Source organism: Triplophysa rosa, unplaced genomic scaffold, assembly GCF_024868665.1.
Source record: "Triplophysa rosa unplaced genomic scaffold, Trosa_1v2 scaffold121_ERROPOS1305309+, whole genome shotgun sequence".
In the NCBI taxonomy this organism is placed as follows: Eukaryota; Metazoa; Chordata; class Actinopteri; order Cypriniformes; family Nemacheilidae; genus Triplophysa; species Triplophysa rosa.
Genome location: NW_026634115.1, coordinates 109,514 through 123,340, shown reverse-complemented (window position 1 = coordinate 123,340; position 13,827 = coordinate 109,514). Strand labels below are relative to the sequence as shown.

Below are 13,827 nucleotides of genomic sequence, written 5' to 3'. Positions count from 1 at the left end.
TAAACACATTAAGACAATTTATAATATAATCTAAAATAAAACAGTATACAATATTCGTTAATGTTCCTGCAGGAGCTTGTTCTGTTGACAGACAGAGGCTTCAATTCCGCGAGTAGGCTACAGTTTGCAAAACTGTGCGAACGGATTGCGAAAGCGTGGGCACAGATTATGAATTCGTGGGTACAGATTTCAAAAACTGAGGGGACGGTTTACAAAACTGAGAGCACGGATTGGAAACTCGTGGGTACAGTTTATTAATCCGAGAGCACGGTTTTGTAAACTGTGGGTACCGTTTATTAATCCGAGAGCACGGATTTTTAAACTGAGGGAACGAATTACAAAACTGTGGCCACGGATTTGCGGGTCTTGTTTTCTTTTCTCCGAGGGGTGACCAGACGGGCTCCGTAGAATGTAAACGTTGTTGCGGGGATATCTAAATCTTACCCGGATACAGCAATGCTATTTTCTTATTGGCTGTTCGGTAGCTTTTTTTATTTGATTAGCTGGTGCGTGGCTGGCAGGGCCTTCTGAACTCTATGGGGAACTCACTTGATTCCTCTAATAGCGGCGCAACTTGGTGTGCGTTATCCTGGAAATTTCTTTGCGTGAGAAATACAAGGTGTGGCGTGTGAACGGGTTGAAATGTGTATTTGATACTTGAGAGCCCTGAGGTGTTGTGAATAGGGTTGGGCGATGTCTACCAAATTGGCATCGGACGATGTGTACAGTGAAACCTCACAATGGATGATGACATTGTTGTCTTAAAGAAGCCGTGACATCTAGGTGCGAGCTGCACAGAGACACATCTTATTTATACAGTGCGAGCTGGGCAGTTATAAAGTCAGGCATGTGTCATCTGTACAGTGCGAGCTTCTCAGTTATAAACTCATGCGCGTCTTTATACAACGCAAGCTGCGCAGACACGCGTCTGATTTACACAGTTATAAAGTCAGGCGGGTCTGCACAAGCTGAGCGTCTTCTTTAGACAGCGCGAGCTGCACAGTTATAAAGTCAGGCGCGTCTGATCTGTATTGTGCAAGTTTATATGCCCCTTAAGCCTTGTTTATATTTGTTTACAATGCAATTTGAAGCACAGAGCAGCGAGAGTCACGTGACGAAAGGGACAGTTTTTCGAACCTGGGACAATATCAAGCAGGCAGGGGCGTAGCCAGAACTTTTTTTTAGAGGTGGCCAGGTAAGACCCAGTGATTTTATTAGGGTGACCAAAAAATCCTTACAGACAGAAATTCTTTAACTTCTACTGTAATTTACACCAATTCTTCATTACACATAGTTTGCTGGTCAAAAACATACACAAAGAACGTAAAGTAAACAATTTATTTGCAATGCTTTCATGTGCTAACATTATTTTAAAATAATTTGCTAGCTATCATTTGCAGTAAGTTAGCATTTTGTATAGAAAATAAACATTGCAGTACCCCAACTTAAACTTTTGCGAAAATATAATTAATTAATGAAATCCAGTTAAACAAGACTGATTTTACTGACCTGGAGCCGGCTGCACCAGCTGTGCATACGTTACAACTTAGCCTACTGTAGTTTTGACTTAAACGGGCATTAAGTTATGCACTACAAAATATTTTTGAGTTGCACCATTCAACTTAGTTGAAGCGTAATGTTACGTACAAACTAAATATTTACGGAAGCCTCCTAACGGAATAAGCTCTTGTTTCACTCAACATTCTTCAATGACTTACACACATGATAATGCTGACATTTACAGTCACTTACCTTTTAAAATAGAGAACATTATGTGATGACATTTAATTTTTGACTGCTCTAACACGAACCGTCCTAGCGCGCCTCCGTGTGTGTATATCTGCCTGTTTTGTGCACGTCAAAATGAAATAATTTTCTTTTTATTTAATTGCCGGTTGGCAGTCAAATGAAATCACCCATATTGAATGTCATTTATTATTGCATTAAGTAGGCTGTATTGTTTTAAACAGCATTTGTTTATTAATCTACTTTTAAATATGCTGTTCATGAAAGGTAGTATTCTATATACCGTTTTACCATTATTATGTGAGGTAAAATAATTTTAAATCAAGAATGTTTTGAAATTCACAACATTTCAACAACTTTTTTTCACGAATTTAAAGGCTGCTATTGGACTGTTGAAGGTAAACGTCATATTATGCGACTACGCATTACTTTACGGAGAGCTAACGAATTAGCTACGTTCTGCCTTAAGACCAAATGGTGCAACCGAATAACATACAGATTTAGTTACAAACCAGCTAGTTACTAAGCCTCTAGTGTGGACTTTACATTCACGTTTAAGAAAGAACTTATGGCTGGTGCAACCCTACCCTGATCCTTCTGCTCGCGATGAACTTCCATGGTACACAGACAGTACACTGTCACGAAGCGAAGAGGTTAGCAGCTGTTCAGCTAATAGCGCTCAGACTGTTTGCGTCAGTGCATCAGCATCATATTAACATCATATTAACGCGAGAGTAATGTTCTCGCGTTACTTTCAGTGTATTCGCTAAATGATCTGCGCAGCACTCCGTAAACTCCAACACGCATCTCAAAACTGCTTCACACAACAGAGGTGGCCAGATAGGTGGCCATCCATCATTCAGGGGTAGCCGTGGTCACCCATGGCCACCATGTAGCTACACCCGTGCAAGCAGGCTTCGCTCAGTGTTTTGATACTGATTTAAGAAGGGTGCAATTCCGACTATATTGCCATTAGAACCCCTGCCGCAAGCAGTAAGCAGGAATATTTTCCACTTCTTCCAATTCACGCCTGACAGTAGCGATCTGTTTGCTGTGCAAGCTAGTGGCATGAGCCGGTGCAGCAAAACAGCCAGCCAGAGCAGAGCTCAGCATTAATATGCATGACCCTTCCAAATAAGGTAATAACAGACCTTTTCATTCTAGGGACAAATCCTGGGTTTGTGAATGGACATGTAAAACCGTTTCTGGATAATTTTGGCACTTAATAAAGCCACATACCTTCTATGTACATATCAGAGAACAATTTAACATATTGTATCAATGAATTCTTTGGCACCTTTAAAATCACATGTATATACAGTAAGCTTTGATGAGGAAGTATGAATAATGAAGTGAATATGTGTGACTGCAAAAATTTTAATGGACTCCAACTTATCTCATTCAGACCTGAAAAGATTAAATCTTCATACCGATTCCCAGAATGGACCCCTGGTGGCTCTAGAGATGACGAAAAATATCATAATTCACTGGAGGCCACATGGATTACCTCTTCAGTTTCGTAAAATGCCAGCTGTTGATCTGCATTACATCAGCAATGAAATTGATCAAATAGCCGGCGGCCGTCATACAGTTGTTGTTTTCACAATATTTGCCCACCTGGTTGTTCATCCGTTAACGTTTTATGTGCGTAAAGTGGCCAAAATTCGTCAAGCAGTGGTTCTACTACTGAAACGTGCACCAGAGACTACTGTCATCATCAAGTCTGGAAACACTGGGCTCACAAAGGTACAGTACACTGTCATTTCAATTCAAAATCTTTGTTGCATCATTTATATGTGATGCCCAGTGTTGGGCATGTTACTTTTAAAAAGTAACTAGTTAGTGTTACTAGTTACTTCTCACAAATAGTAATTAAGTTAGTAACTGAGTTACATCACTATAAAAGTAACTAATTACCAGGGAATGTAACTATTGCTTTACCTTTTAAAACATTTTCAAATATGGTCAAATAACTTGGATGCCCCCAATATTAAATATGTTAAATGAATGAAATGGAAACTAAATTGAATAAATTATTTGTATAAAACATTGCACACTAATATACACTATTTTAATGTTGCTGTGGGTCAATGTGAGAGACACCTATTAAATTCAATATTTTATATATTAATATATTATTTTTGTAAATATTGTAAATATTATCATTACTATCATGGAATGATAAAACACAATAGACTAGTTCAGAACTTTTACTATTTATTGCACAAACCACAACTGATCAACAAATAAGTCTAAAAATAAATTATGCTTCTAAAGACATGTAGGCCTACCAACTTCACAATTGCTATACTGTACTGTACTACTTATTTTTAGTAGTGTCTTGCGGTAAACGGTTTAATAACAAGAAGTCCTCTTAATGTTTTGTATGCTTTCCAGTATGATAGCGGAAAGTCAGTTTGTACATACTTTAAATTGCATTTTAGGAGACGCAATATTTAATTACTCACAGTTCTTGATTAACAGCGAAGCGCAAGGATAGTTTCGCTTAGGAAATGTTATAGTTTTGTTACCCGCAGCAGCATCCCTGCCTCATTCCATCCATTTAAAAAGTCTCTGTGCTCTGTGCTTTGTTTCACATTGCCGTGACAAAGGCAGAAAGTAAACAAATGCCCACAGGCTGTAGCGTCATTTGTTTTACTGCGAAGCATGGATTTATACGTTTTCAGCACGTTTCAGTGTGGATAGGCAGCATTTGGAAAACACTTGAAATACTAGTGTGGTCAAAGACCGTTTTTAAACCGAAAACTCAGTTTTCAAAGGGAAACGTATGGACAAGGTCTCAGCTACTAATTGTGTGGCAGCATGTGACGATGTGAGGTGCTTCATTAGATAAAAATTACTTGCCACTGACCTAGAGCCTCTTTCTTCCTGGGCATAAGTTGCACGTTACATACACATTCCTTGTGTTTCACCATAACGAGGGAAAAGTAGTGCTTATTTCCAGTTTGCGAAAGCTAACTTACATTTGAACTTGTTGCTCTTACCATCACTTTCTGACTCCTAGGCATTGGTGTACACTGTGCGACTGTGTTTGTGTGTGAAAACCCGCCCTACTCTGCCTCTGGTTGGCAAAAGATGAAAATTTACTTTACCTAAGCCAATCATCATCAGTCATGCTGTTGTCTCCCACCCCACTCACACACACACACACACACACACACACACACACACACACACACACAACAATCAAAATCAGTTATGTGGCCCACCCTCCAACACACACAGCAGAGAAAAAAATGGATGAGAGAGAGCCTACTCCGATGAAAACTGCATCAGTGAACTCAATTATATTAACGCAGCACTTTATTGTCAGTAACGGTAACGGCATTGTAACAGGGGAAACAGTGATTCATTTGATTACTCGTTACTGAAAAAACTTACGGCGGTAGTAACGCCATTTATTTATAACGCCGTTGTTCCCATCACTGGTGATGCCTATTCGTGCTTAATGTGAAACCCTGTTGTTTTGTGACAATAGTGCGTTCCCTTTCAATACGGTTCACTTTGCAAAACTCCTGTTTTACCCGAGACTGAAGCCTATTGGTTAACGTCTGTGAAAATCACACATCAATGGTGTTTGGGCCCTCCATTTTGGGCAGCACCGCTCGCCTATATAAGTCCGGGCCGAACTCCATTCAGTTCCATTTTGTCATTCAGCACGATCATCTCGCTCGAAAACTACGCTTCAGAGCGCTTCCCCTGCGGCTATCCGAAGAGCAAATTTCTATAAAAGAGCATAAGCGCGTTGTTTCAAATGGAGCTTAGGGACTGCGGCTGAGCCCCGGCGTGCTCTCTCTCCACCACAACTCAGCGATCCTGTCCGCTTTGCCTATGAGGCCCTAAGCCCCTCCTCCAGTGCAAGCAGCGTGCAGCATGGTCTCGTTCGGCGGTACAGACGAACTGGATGAAATTTTTTCCCCCGTCTCGGAGTGCGACGATTGGGCCACTTCGGGCGAAAAAGCTGCCCTGCCGGCAGAGGGATCCAGCGACGGCCATCCTTATTCTGACTCCGAGCTCGTCAGAATCCTGTCCAAAGCAGCTGCAGAGCTCGGCAACCACCTTTTCGTCTCCTATCGACCCAGAACACAGCTGCCTGGACGAGTGGTTCCTGCAGCCGGGGCGCCGTCAGCAGCCTCCCTGCCAGAGATCCACTCCCTTCTTCCCAGAGGTTCACCAAGAGCTCACTAGATCGTGGCACGCCCCACACTCTACCCGTGCCCACAGCTCTGTCACCGACACACTCTCCTCGGTTGATGTTGCTGATGACAAAAGCTATATGAAGAGTCCATAGCTGCCCACCTCTGCCTGTCTTCTGTCAGCGGTTGGAAAGCGAGACCCAGCCACCCGTCCAAGCCGTGCCGCCTGACATCTGCCTTGGCGGCGAAGTCTTATGCGATGGCGGTGCTCCATTTTTTTTCCGCGAGCTGCAGATCTGGCTCCCCGTGGCACGAAAGTCACTGCCCAAGCAGTCGGACGAGCCATGGCCAGCCTGGTGGTGTTGGAATGCCACTTGTGATTAAATCTGACGGACATCAAGGACGCCGACTTTGTGGCCCTCCTCGATTCTCTCATATCCCCGGCTGGTCTGTTCGGCTCCACAGTCGGTGGCTTCACCCAGCGCTTCACCAAAGCACAAAAGTCGTTGCATGCGATGCACCACTTCCTTCCGAAGAGGGTGGGTCCTTCTGCTGATACCGGCAGTTCAAATCCGCCACCACAGCAGCAATGTCCCAAACCAACGGCCACACCGCAGCAGCCTCAACGGCAGCCGAGAGCCCGATCTGAAGCGCTCCCGTCCGGCTAGGTGTGCCAGTCTTCCCAGGGTAAGAGTTCCCCGTCCCCGGCTGATGCTGGACCCTGTGCCGACTCCGAATACCTGAGGCGCGGAACCCAAGGAGGAGAAAGGAGTTGAGTCACGCTTTAGCCGGACCACCCCCGAAGATCCCGTTCTCCCCAGTCCTCTGTTTTCATCAGGGAACTGGACACGGTGCTAATGTTGTTGGTTATGGGCCCGCTCACACGCTCCCAAACCCACTATCACTATGATAGCAAAACCACTATTTTTAACTCCTCACAAATTTAGCAATTTTCCTCCTCACCATGTTACAATAGGAGACGGCACCCCACTGCCGTGCAGCTGTGAGATTACATTCTGTCTTTCCTCCAAGAGTTGCTGGATGGCGGCCGCGCCACTACACCCTCAAAGTCTGCATGGCGGCTTTAGCGGCGAATCATGCCCCCATAGACAGTCGTTCAATCAGGATGCTCGATCTGATCGTTAAGTTTCTCTGCTTGCTCTCCCCTCAATGAGCAGCAATGAGCAGCCACAGTCTATTATTTTTAAAATTATAAAAATTATATAGGCTTATATAGGCGAGTGGTACCACCCAAAATGGCGGGCTCAAATGCCATTGGTCTGTGATTTTCACACACGTTAACCAATAGGCTTCAGTCTCGGATAAAACAGGAGTTTTCCCAAAACGTTTTGCTAAACGTAATGCTCATTCCCTTTATCTCAGGGAACCAGGGTTACGTGAGTAACCTTATCATTTTGTTACAGGATGAATATGGAAATGACTGGTACCGGATGCAGTTGAACACAGTGATGAGCGAGATGTTCCGTGATATTAAAGGATTGGTCTACATGGATGTATGGCAGATGACTTCATGTCATTACTCAAGGGAAGACATTCATCCAGTCCGTGTTATCGTTGGCAATGAGCTTGATATGTTGCTCTCGCATGTTTGCCCTTCCTGACACATGCAAATAACAGCAAAAATCTTGAGCAAACCAGTGCTTGAAGTAGGAAAAAGGATCCGGTACTTTCTTGTGAATGTTGACATATGCAACTTTTTACCACATTTTAACTTTCTACAACAAAAAGAAACTATTTGGAGATATTGCTTATATTTCATTAATAGTTCTGCAGTCTTTTTAATTCTTCTGTTAATTAAATCCACCATATAGACGGTTTCATTGGACACGCGCCTGACTTGAAGTTAACTTATGTGTTTGTTGATCGGTCTGGCTAGTAGCTAATAATATAACTATTTATGTTTTATTTAATTCATATTTATATTTTATTGTTTAATAATTGTATTGGATAAAACATTTGTTGAATATGATTGTATATTAATTTGATTAAATAAACAATTTGTTGAATGGGTCATGTAACTTTGTCACATTTAAGTTTAGTCAAGTTACAGTTCTTCTACTGGTAACCCAAAATAACACTGACTAGACATACTTTTATGTGCTAGCTAATGTATTTTACTTATTATTTCTGATAACAAGCAATAATAAATAAATAAGTAGGTACTCTATTCTTTGTGGAGGTATACCGTAAGTTACATATGGACCACAAAAGCGCACATGGGCAGTAACGTTTGTTTACGTTGTTGCTTTGAAACCGTCTATACACACAGTCATATTTTATGCCTTATACTGTATGCTATAAACTTATATGTTATGTTTTTAGGCATGTTAAGTTAAACACACGTTAACTCTTAAATTATGTGACATACCACCTGTTTTCATTTATAACAGCAAAATTTGCCAAAGTTAAGTAGTTTGCATCTCTGAATCTTTGCCTTCTCACATCTCACTACACAGCGCCTGCCTGCCGACAGTAAAGTTCTGTCTTCTACAATTTAATTGGCTGAACATTCTGTCTTTATCAGTTTGTTTAATTGGCTGACATTCTGCTTGGCCTCTGTAATTTGATTGGCTAGAATTCCGTAAATCCTGTTTGATTGGTCAACCTTTTGAAATTGGGTAGATCCATGCTAATCTCACTGACTGGAAGCATCTTGCGCTTAAAATGACGCGTCTCCCTAAGGTCGGGGTTGATCGATCTGAGAGTTCAGAGGTCCAATTTCCGACTTTGAGTGCCGTTCCTGACATTTATTTCTGGGTTTGAGATGGAAATATTTGAAATCCCAGAAAAAAGGAAGGTACGCTAAAGATTAAAATTGAAAAGTGCCGGTGCATATCAGCCCACTTCAAGCACTGGAGCAAACTTAACATGTAAAAAAAATATTCACTGAACATATGCTTGAACAGACTGGACTGCACAAGATTTGTGATTTCTTTCTGTGATATGTTACTCAACTTTCCACCAAGGCATTTGCAGGTACATTTCTAAGGGATATTGGCTCTAAACACTGTCTTCTACAGGCTATGTCTCACTGTACAGACGGACTGTTTATTACTCTGTTTATTACATCTGCCGTCCTCGTGTCTTCTTGCAGCAGGTTCACATTGATGAGCAGGAACATCTTTCTTCTGGTGTTTTTCAGAGTAATAGGAAGGTCTTTTTAATGTTTGATGTCATATAGTTGATCGACATCTGTGAGTGTCCTCGTGTGCATGTATGTTAATTATGTTTAATTTAACAAGTGTAAAATGTTTAAATCCTGTCCAATGAAGATCTGTAATGTTTTTATGTATTGTCAACACTTTATAATCCAGTAATTTAAAGAAAGGTATGTTTTTGCTGAGATTTGTTATTGATTTGTTTGTGTTAGCTCAGAATCATAATGACAATTTTTTTCTTGTAATGCAATTTACTTTTTATTTTGTTTGCTTTTTATCAAAAAATAATTTGCAGGGACTTTGTTCTTTGCAGAGGTCCACCACGCATGTGCAGTAACGTTTGGCCCAAAATCAAATCTGGTACTCCCAAAATGTCATCAGTAAGGTGTATTCTGGATCTGGGCCACCATACACAAAGATAAACAACAGGGTGTTCTTTTAAAGTATGTCGCACACCCTCCGTACTCTATTTAAAGGGTTTACAGGAACATTCTAAGGCAGGAACAGGTTAAGCCCTACTAACTAATTTCATTTAAAGTGTTTATGAAAAATGTAATTAAAATGGCCTTGAATGCTGTGAGAAGAGCCGTTAAAAACCGGCGAAGGTTCCGTCATGGGAGACGGGCGCTCCAATCACAAGGCGCTGTCGTGAATAATTATGAGAAATGTCTTCTCATTGGTCTAGAAAACACAGTGTCATGAATAATAATGAGACACCGACGCGTCATCGATGTACTATAGTACATCGCACGTCACATCCTTTGACGTTGGCCAGATGAGGATTTTAAACCCGGAAGGCAAAAATAGCGCAAAAAATCTAGAAATTAACTAGTTTTCTCTACTGTAATAACATTGTTTTCTATGATGTGTGTTACAAGGACTCCCACAGGCAAACAAAACTTAAGGTCCAAGTTCTTACAGCTTGCTGCAAGGTCCCCGGATGAACCAACGGAAAGAGACGTGCAACTGGGTGACAGGATAACAAGGTGTTTATTTACAAGGTGGAAACCAAAAATTGGAGAAATGATCATCAGGAAATGCAGAATGTTCATTCAAGTCCATGGTTTCAAAAATAGTCCGTGTCAGTAAGAATGTCCCATCAAAAATTCATCAAATTCACAAAGGTTAGGCTACAACAAAAATAGGTCCAAACTGGTAAATTTAGTTAATCCGGTTACTTAACTCACTCAACGAGCTCTTACTACCAACCTTCCTTTGTCCTACTGAAGGCAGTCTTAAATAACTCAAGCCCTTATGGGGATCATACCAACCCAGGAAACAAAAAGGGGGTTTAAACAATCTTAACAAACCATATAAATGTATTATACTGGCACCAATAAACAAATACATTTCCACATTGCAAATACAAAGAAATAAAACACTAATAATACAATTACTTCAAACCAATAAACATTTACCATTTTACAAACAAATATTCAGACCACTGATTTCCCCCATTCAACTAAACAGTTGGGCTGCCCTTCTTGCAGGCGGGAAAAAGACAGATAAAATGGCAACTTATACACATATTCGGCTTTGACTGTATCGCGTGGAAAAATGACCCAAGACGTAAGTACTACTGTTTAGATATGAATTTGAAATGTAACATGAATAAATATTAATCCAAACTTGTGTCTGTTGTTTCTCTTATACTATGTCATTTAAAGTTGCATTTTCATTGGCCCGCCGTGGAAGCCTATACCGGATTGGTTGACTACTTTTGACATCCTATAATCCCAGAAAACACAGGAGGATCTCTAGAGAGCAAGGGTACCAAAGGACGCGCGCACGCACTCACTGAGCGACAGCAGAGAACATTCATAAGAGAGCAGCGTATAATTGGGAGCGCGCGTCCAGTTTTGTGCATGAGCAAATGAAATCGGGGTGAGAGCGGAGAGATTCGCGCCCTTCTATTACATGAATGCGCTCTCGCCGTGTAGTAATGCGCTCGCGACATTTGTCATTAGAATAACGCCATAGAGACGAGCGAGGAAAATGACAGCGACAAACTTGTGCCTAAAAAGAACGGTGCGTTACGTCTGAAATATGGCAATATTTTGCAGGGCGAAGTGATTGTTTTGTATTGGCAAAGTGAGAGAGAATTTTACTTGCCCGACCGGACAAGTACCTTGAAAAAAATGAATAACAACAGTGCGACATATATGTACAGTAGACTAAGACATTAGACAGAGCTGCGTGTATGTGTGAAGTGCGTTTGTCGTGGTTGTGCTTGTTTGTGTGTAACAATAGTCCATGTAACGTACGTCAACTAGATACGAACACGTAATCTTGTTATTTCAATGTCATCTGGCTGTTCTGCTTGTCTGAGTGAATTATGTGCACAGTTTAACATTCAACACGAGTGATGGTCGAGGATTTATCTGCGTCTGCATTGTATGAGGAAATTTGAACACGTGAACTTCATCTCCAGAGTTGTTCTGAGAGTTTATTTTATGAGCGTTTTACTGTTTGAGGGAAGCTATAGGCAAACACAAAAACTTGAGTTTTCCCAGAAAACCCGTCAAAATAAAAGTCCTGTTGAATTGAACACACACTGTAGTGTTAAGTCTAAATGTTTGCATCTTCCTCGACAGTTTTTTAGCCTGAATTAGATTTAATTACATCAGAAGAATATCTACCTGTTTATTTCAGTATGATAATTACATATATAAATAATAATAAAAAATAGCTAATAAAAATAGCATTTCTCTAGGAAATGTTATATCGCAGGAAATATCGCTAGTGCGATATTCAACAACAAAATAGCATATCGCAATTATTTTCTCAATACCATGCAGCCCTAAACACAACCAACTTTGTTTACTAGACACTTTTTCACATATACAGCACACTGCTGTGTGTAGGCCTACATATCCTCACAAAAGACTCAATAACATGTACTATGTTTACATGCTTGCGCTACAAATCATCTTGCACTGTTCTCCAGGGGCCCGTTCTTCGTACATCGCTTACTACATCCAAGATCAAATGAAATATCCGAGATGACCTATTCCCGCTAATCATGATCTGGATAATTCAGTTCTTCGAACGCACCTCTTGTGTACGATTAGTATATCTGGATTTAATTGGAAAGGCAGCATATATCGATAGAAGAACTAGTGATCAGCAGCGCTGCTATTGGCTGGTTGTTACGTCAAAAGACGCAGTTACGTCCATAGTTTATTTTACCGCTGCTTAAAGATTATGACAAATTTTAAAACCTTATTAAAATGTCAGGAACACTTCAAACGATGCACAGACAGATTACTTTAAGAGATATGTATTACAGTTTGAAGCAGTTGTAAACTGAAGTTGTATATTTTGATAAACTAACTTTAAGTTCTTTTTTTATAAATTATCTTTTTTAATGGTTAATTGCAATGAGATGGTGTTTTCCCCACAAAATAAAGTGTTTTATACACATTAGTGTTCACTTCATGGGATTCTGAGGAAAGTGTCTGGAGGTCTGTCCATTTCAATAACATTTCTTAAATTGGATTAACTCAGTAGCAGTTGCAGGAGTTCACGTTATCTGAAAGGCTTTTACATCTGCTGAGTCTGCATAGAAAAGTGGTATAGATAGTGGAAAATATGGTTTAGTTGTGCTATTTTATTGCTTTTAATGTATTGTGTCTTTTGTGGAGTGAAATAAATAATTCACAAGGCACCATGTATAAACTTTTTGAAGTCTTTAACGGTTGGATATATGCAAATTCAAAAGCAGCCAAAACGTCAAAACATTGACCTTGACAATATAAAGAACACAAACCTTAAACTGGAGATTTCATTTTAAAAAGATTGGAGATTAAGTAACTATTTCTATATTGTTTACTGACCTAACATCTCTTATTGCAGGTAAAAGATGACACTGATGCCTGCCTATTATCCATGGAGATTAAAAGTAAAATACATGTGGGCATAATGCATGTTTGTGTTGCTTTTTATATAATAATAATAAAAAAATTGTATACCAAAAGTTATATCTCATGAAGCTCAGTCTGTAGTGGTTTAGAGATCATCATCAGGCTGTACCTCCCTCACAGGTCTCCTCTGTTTTCTGATGATGTGTGTAGTGTATCACATGACACAGTACAGGCCCTGTCAGGCAATTTTGATACACTGAAATCTTTCATTCCTATCAGTTGCCCAAATCTCATTTCATGATCCTGTCCTGGTTAGGGCTGCAGTGTAACAGGTTTGGGTCAGGGAACGGTGTCTTCAAACACAGTCCCATCATAAATGTGACTGAAGATTGTTGACTCATGCAGATTCAGGTCATTTTGCTTCAGTGCTGGTGATACTGTAGGTGCACATTAGGTCACACACCATCTAAGAGATTAATCAGTCAGCTTCCTTATTGATTCAATTACTTTTTGCTTAATACTATTACTAATATTAAAATGAATATTACCTGCAAATATCATAATTTATTTTCAGAAAATAACATGAGGCCTCAGAGGCCTATGATGCAATCTATGACATCAATCAAGACACATAATGCTCATTGACATGATCATGATTGCAGAATCTTTAGTTCCCTTATATCATATTAATTAAGATGGGGTCTTAAGAGACTGAAATACCAGAAATTTGCAAATGGCAAGACAGACTGCATTTTCTATATATCCCCCATATCATATGCACTGTCTGAGCTTTTTTATATTTTTATATTATATGCGAATATCTCCTTTACAAGACAAAAAAAACAATATTTTATTTATTCATTCATTTATTTCGGTCCTCAC

At 40.2% G+C, this 13,827-nt stretch overlaps 1 pseudogene; it reads left to right on the top strand.

Moving 5' to 3' along the window:
- Positions 1–9,204, top strand: part of LOC130549467 (NXPE family member 3-like) — a 53,628-nt pseudogene extending 44,424 nt beyond the window's left edge.
- The last annotated feature ends 4,623 nt before the right edge of the window (positions 9,205–13,827 follow it).